At 42.2% G+C, this 6,585-nt stretch overlaps 1 long non-coding RNA gene across 1 annotated transcript; it reads right to left on the reverse strand.

The window, feature by feature from the left end:
- Positions 1 to 220: 220 nt before the first annotated feature.
- Positions 221 to 6,272, reverse strand: LOC310849064. The gene is made up of 2 exons (XR_014566761.1): positions 6,139 to 6,272; positions 221 to 516 (listed from the first exon to the last, which is right to left on the reverse strand). It is a non-coding gene; the product is annotated as an uncharacterized lncRNA (long non-coding RNA).
- Positions 6,273 to 6,585: the final 313 nt, after the last annotated feature.

A 6,585-nucleotide genomic window follows, 5' to 3' on the forward strand; every position in this document is an offset into this window, starting at 1 on the left:
GTGAGTGGGATGACTGCACCCATCAGGATTTGGCTCAAGCAACATCGGCTCTCAAAGCTTGTTTTATTTAAACAGACCATATTATTCATAGTGTTTCAATGCTTCTGTTTTGAGTGTACATTTGCACCATGTTAGGATGGCACAATTCTAGTCACAATTCAATTTACCAGTTTACGGCAGAAGTGTATTTGATTTCCCACCACCTTTGCTATTCCCACTATTTCTTCTTAGCAGCATACAATTTTATTAACTGCTTGATTTTCAGAAGCAAGATCTCGTGGATTTAAAATGAGAATTGCCCCCTCTAAATCAACTTGCTATCTCGCTTAACTCTGGATTACATTTTCTCCTATAGATTATTTATTCTTGTTGGTTGTTCATTCATCTCTCGTTTCATGGAACATGGATTGTCCTATCTTGCCAGCAATTGTTCATTTGTGTCTGACAGCTTTGCTTGGACTTTGGTTCTTCTTAAGATCCCTGGGGCAGCTTGACCTAGAAATAGCCAAACGGCAGCTGAAATGAAAAGAGGTCAAGATTAGTAGTTTCCAGAGTGATTGCAGAATAACATTAAGCATAATGGCTTTTAATTTATAGAGATCTGACTAATAAGTGACATGCAAATGTTCCCTTGAAGCTACTAGGCCTTTTATTAGTCCATTTTGATGCAGCCTACAAACATTACTTTATCGAGTTCAGTGCCATGATTTCATCATCCACTGATGCCAGTGGTGGGAAACCTGTTGCCCTCTTGTCACTGCTGCACTGCAGTGCACATTATCCCCATTAACTCCCATTAACTATCCATTATCACTTGTGCTGCATAAGAACTAGAGATGACTGCGTCTTCCAAAGATTGGCTTAAGATTTTTCCATCACCATCCAGTCCCTCCTGGGTAGAAATCATGGAAACATGCCTGGAACCAATCTGAAAATCTTGGAAGGCTTGTGCACTGCTCTGTCTCTGTTGCCTTCACACACACCCAACCTCTTAACCCTAACCATCTCTTCCCTTCTTTTGGTGCGGTTGCAGCAGGAGGAGGAACAACAGAGGCTGTGAACACACCATGCCTTTAAAACATATTAAAAGCATATCCCTTTCTCCTCAAAAGAGTCCTGGGAACTCTAGTTTACCCTTCACAAAGCTACAGTTCTGAGAATTCTTAACAAACTGCAGTTCCCTGGATTACTTGAGGAGAGGGAATGTGCTCTGAACATGTTTTACAGGTGTGACACTTACACAACCAGAAAGGGCAGAGGGGGGCTTCCCCCACCTCTTCTCTCCCATCACACAGTCCAAGTGACAGAATAGAAAGAGCCCCTGCAAGGGTTTCACCTTCCATAGTGCTCTGGGCTATGTACTGCTATTAGTGTGTCTAACAGAGTGGTGGGATGTGGAGTAGGAGTGGATTCTTATGAACTCCAACTCCAAAGCAGACTTACCTGATCTGCACCAGCCAGATCAGAACAAGAGTCCACTTTGGAAACTGCAGTCCATCAGATTCCATTATACATTATAACTACTCCTCCGGTAGTACACATACTGACTTTAACAAAAGGAGGAAATGTAAAGAAAAATGGCATGTGTTGACTTAAAACCACTTTTACCAATTATTTCCAGTACCAAACAAGAAGTTAAATTTGTTTGTATGTTGGAGAGGCAGTAAGCGAGGAAGGATTGCAGCTGAATAAAGCATTTGTTTGGAAGGCAGTATTCAGCTTTTGTTCATCAGAAATTCAAATAGAAGAATAAATTATTCATATTATGACTAGAATACATATCTGCTCACACAGAGAACAACAATGTCAATAATTATGTTTTATTACTCCATCTGTCTTATAGCTGTACGGTTCCCTTCCATACTTTCTTCTACCTCTCGGGGGGGGGGGGGGAACGACACAGAATGAAAAATCTGATATATGCAGGACAGTTTGCACACCTATATATTTGCATGTAAGTGTGCAGTGGTGAGCAAATCTGTCAACTTTGCTTTCTCTAACTTTTTCATTTTTCTGCCCTTAAGTTCAGTTATCCAGATTTCACATCAGTTTGCATTATTATTTTTTATGTCCTCATCATCAGCATTTTAAGCAAGCTTCTCCTCATGTACACAGTGCAGTTTTGCCTAATATACATATTTTTGCAAAGCCACTTCCTCTAATACAATTTTTAGTAATGTTCTCACTTTTAAGCACACTTTACCTTATTATTTGCATTTTTGTACACATTATTTGGTTGGAGAATTGTGTTGCAAAATTCAAAGAAATGCAAATTTCAAAATGTGGCTGTGTTCAGAAATGGCAAATTAGGTATGTGCCCTTAAATGTGCATACAAATTTAATTTCTACGTCATCCATGTGTAGGAGTGAGCATTTCTCAGTCAGAAGACTCTTTTGCTTGTATAACCTGCATGTGAAAGACAGAGGAATGAGCCCTGGGATAGCTCCTGCAGCAGTTTGTACTGTACATTATTCAGACCCCTTTCTCACTGACCTCACACAGAGCTCATAAAACTTCCAGGCTGCTACCACAGATGCAGTAATCTAAATTGTTTCTCTTTAGAATACATGTGTTTAAATTTCTAGAGTTAAAAGTATGCTCCACTCCTTTCAGCTAATTAGACCCTATATTAGGCCTGGCACTCAAACTTTGAGATGCAAAGTACCCTTTTAAGCATTGCATCCCATCAAATAGCTGTAATATATTGAAAATGGACTAGTAAGTAATATGTTAACGCCAACATTTTTTCTAAAAAAAAGTTTAGGCAATATATTGTAATTATTTTTTTCTTTTTTAAAGAATAAATTTTAAAGCATCCCTGTTCTTTTGATTTAGTACCAGTTTGAGGATTCCATTGCTTTTTCTTCAGCCAAAGTATAATCACATTTGAATTATAGCCTTCTAGGGGACCTATGGTTGTGGAAATGTGAAGGTACTGCTGTACTGTGTCTCCACTAATGGTGGCCTTGTGTGGTGATTTAACACTGTCTAATAAATCTTTCTCAGACTACAATGACCCAAGGCTAATTTTGACAGCAACATTAAGTCAGATAATTTTATCAGAGCCTTGAGCAGGTCTGTTAGTTTACTTTTTCTAATGTCTTGTATTATGTTAGCTCCTCATTTGTGGGAGCTGTGGGCCTCTAGAGATGTTGTTGGACAACAACTCCCATCATCCTTGACGTCCCCTCATCTCTAACCATTGGCCATGCTGGCTGTAGCTGATGAGTCCAACAATATTTGGAGGGTCACAAGGACCTGGTCTCTATTTAGCATGTCTGGAACAAAAAGAGAGAATTTATGAGTTGTGGAACTCTCTCCCCAGGGAGTTGCATCTATCTCCCATGTGGATGACATTTAGACAGAAACTGAAGACAAATCTGTTCATCCAGGCTTTTGAGGCATGAATGTCAACTGAAATTTCAGTAACTACCATTGTGTGTGTGTGTGTGTGTGTGTGTGTGTTGTGTGTATTTAGACTCCCATGGGAAAGGCAGTATGGAAACTAATAATAATAATAATAGTCATGATACTGATGATGTTGGTGGTGATGGTGATGACAGGGGCCAATAAGTAGGCATTCCTACAAAACAGTGCAGAGTAGAATGGAAAATGAAACAAATAAACCCCGGAACTTTAGCTGTAAAAATAAAAACGGAGTCAAATAATCAGCTCTGAATGAAATTTCACTTTGTCACTCATGTGTTTAATCCATAACTCACTTGTTTGAATTAGGTACCTGGAAGAACCTGTACAGGTCATTAAAAGGTTACAGGGAAGATGGAAGGAAGAGAGCAGTCAAACTGACATATTGAAAATATACTGGTTGTCCAAACTGTATTAAAAGACACATGTTAGCAGTGTTTCCATGAAAGCCTCCAGCAGTCTTAATCTACATCATCCCACACAGAAGCCTTCAATCACAGTGACAATGGCAAGCAAAGGCAATGTGTCTGTAAAAGCAAGCGAACATACATGTTGCCTGGACTTTGGTAGTTTTTTTCGTCTGTGAGTTTCCTTTGCTGTTTGTTGTGTGCAAAAGCAAATCAGTTTCTTTCCTCCTGCTTACGATAACTAGTACCAAAGTCTCATCAGCTGCTCAGTTTCTCATGACGCCATACTGATGTTTAAGACTGACAGCCATCTGCTCACCTGGTCACGCCTGCTGTGCCATTTTGTAGTTCTGTTTAGTTTTAAATAGCAGTGAGGCTGCGGCAGAGCAGCTTTGAAACTTACCCTTGGGGAAAAGTTGACAGGAGCTGAACAGCTTCTGGTTCACAATGAATCACCCCAAAGAGTCAAGGGCAAGGAAGAATGAGTCAATGAAAATGCAGGGAGACCTGACAGAAACATAGAACCATAGAATTGTAGAAGCTGGAAGGGATCATGAACACCATCTATTCCAATCCCCCACAATGCAGGAATCTTTTGCCCAGTGTGGAACTTGAACCCATGGCCCTGAGATTAAGAGTCTCATGTTCTCCCAACTGAGGTATCCAACTCTTGACAGAAGAAAATACATGGATCAGATGCCTCTCAAGAGAGATGTTGTGTATAGGTGTTTATCTTCTAATGACAGAAGTATCTGAGCCAAGATAGGTGAGATTCAGTGCCTGGTTTTGAAGGAAAGCATGGAAAGAACCAGTGGCTCAGTGGCTTCCTTGGCCTGTTCAGTGCTGCTTCTCTTGGGTGCTGCTTGAGGCAGCTGCCTCACCCCGTTTGACTGGTTATCTCTAGATACAAACTCTATAGAAAAGGTAGGGAAGGGCATGTTGGCAATGATAGCACTCTCAAAATCCCAAAAGGGGCAGGCCCTCCACAGAATTTTGGTAGGTGGTGATGCCAGAACCTCGAAATAATTTAGTATTGAGGACATGCTATCAGTGAACAACTCATAAACAGTGGGGGTGAGTAAATGGGTATTTATTATCAGATTTGATCTTAAGTGGGGATGCAGGATATAAGAGGCATAACTTGGCTATTAAAGTTAATCAAACTTCGCTGCAGCAAAGAGGGATTTGGCAAAATGCTGGAAGAACAAAGAAGTTAAAGCTCAATGCACTGATGATGCTTTGATAAAAATCGCTGACAAAGTATTATCTATACCAGGCTAAACACAAATTACTTTGGGGACCCGATTTCAAAATGGCTATTTGAATATAAAGCAGAACAAAAATGATCAGACTTCAAAGGAAGCTGAGAAAACAGAGCTAATCCATTTGACCAGCAGAAGAGGCTTTTAATTCAATTTGCACCCTTTAGCTTCAGCTAGTCTCCAGTCACTCACTTCCACCCCTCTCCTGGTTCTCCCGAAGTGACTGTGCCACTAAAAATGTATGACAAGCCTACTTCCACCACTGGCTCAGTACCGTGACATAAAAGTATAGTGAAAACGCTTCATCTTGCAATAGTACTGCTGACTTGAAGCTGTGTGAACTATGATATTTCATCTATCAAACTCTTCATCTTCTCCTGATTCTGAGGTTCACCAACATGGTATGGAAGCATGCAATCATAGGAATATGGGAGCCTGCCTTATACTGAGTCAGACCATCTAGATCAGTAGCACTGTTCAAAACCAGGAAAGAAAAGCAAGGCGCTACATAGAGCCTGGAACCTGGGTTGTGGGGAGCTGAAATACAATTTCTAGTTGCATTTGTGCCATGGTGCCTGGCAGATCCCCCAGCTCATGCAGCACCAAAAGAGGCACGTCTAAGGATGCTGCTGGCAGCGGCGGGAGACAGAGGGATGCTCGAGGCTGCAAATGCAGAGCTGCTTATTCTACTGCTCCAACTTCTTAAACAGCTTCCCTGCCCGGCCATGTAGAGGGAAGGGGAGGAGGAGGAGGCGGCAGGATCACTCCTGCTGCTGCCTCATGGAGTGAGAGTATTGTTTGGGTTCACAAGGTTGTTTGGAGCTACAAGCAGCTCCGCATTTGCAGCGCCGATGGGGCTCTGGGAGTCTGAGCAACAGCTCCAAACGGCACCTTGGCAGCATCCACAGTGGCTTTTGCAGCCTCACAGCTCATCCACCCCCCCGCCCCACCCTCTCCTTACAGACCAGGCAGGCAGAAAGCAGCCTGATCTGCAAAGCCAGCTGAGACACGGCTGTCTATGAGGTCCTGCTTCGGCAATTGCCTTCACGTAGGGTTGGCGGGGAGGAATTTCTCCTGCTACGCCCCCAGCGCCAACCGTGGCAATTTGAATAGAAATCTTCGGCGCAGGGTGCTGCGACAAGAGTTCAGAAAAATGCTCACGATAATAACATTCTCTATCTCAGAATGCACCCATTACTATTGGAATTTCGAACACTGCTCAGTAGTAACTTTAGCAACTGTCAGAAGTGACTCTCCAGGATTCTCAGGCAAGGTTCTTTCCCATTCTGAATTGCCGCACTTTCTGACCTCCTGACCTTCATGTACAGACCAATCATAGAGGTGCCAACCTTCCTGCTGAAGGTTACATGCAAATCAGGCCACAGAGGCCATTCCAAACACAAATCCTGGTCCTCAGACAGACTGGAGTGTCTCCTTACGATGTTGTCAGGTGAGAAGTTTAGCTCTCACCCTAGGTGGAACCAGCATG

Source organism: Podarcis gaigeae, assembly GCF_964106915.1.
Source record: "Podarcis gaigeae genome assembly, chromosome: 7".
Taxonomy (NCBI): domain Eukaryota; kingdom Metazoa; phylum Chordata; class Lepidosauria; order Squamata; family Lacertidae; genus Podarcis; species Podarcis gaigeae.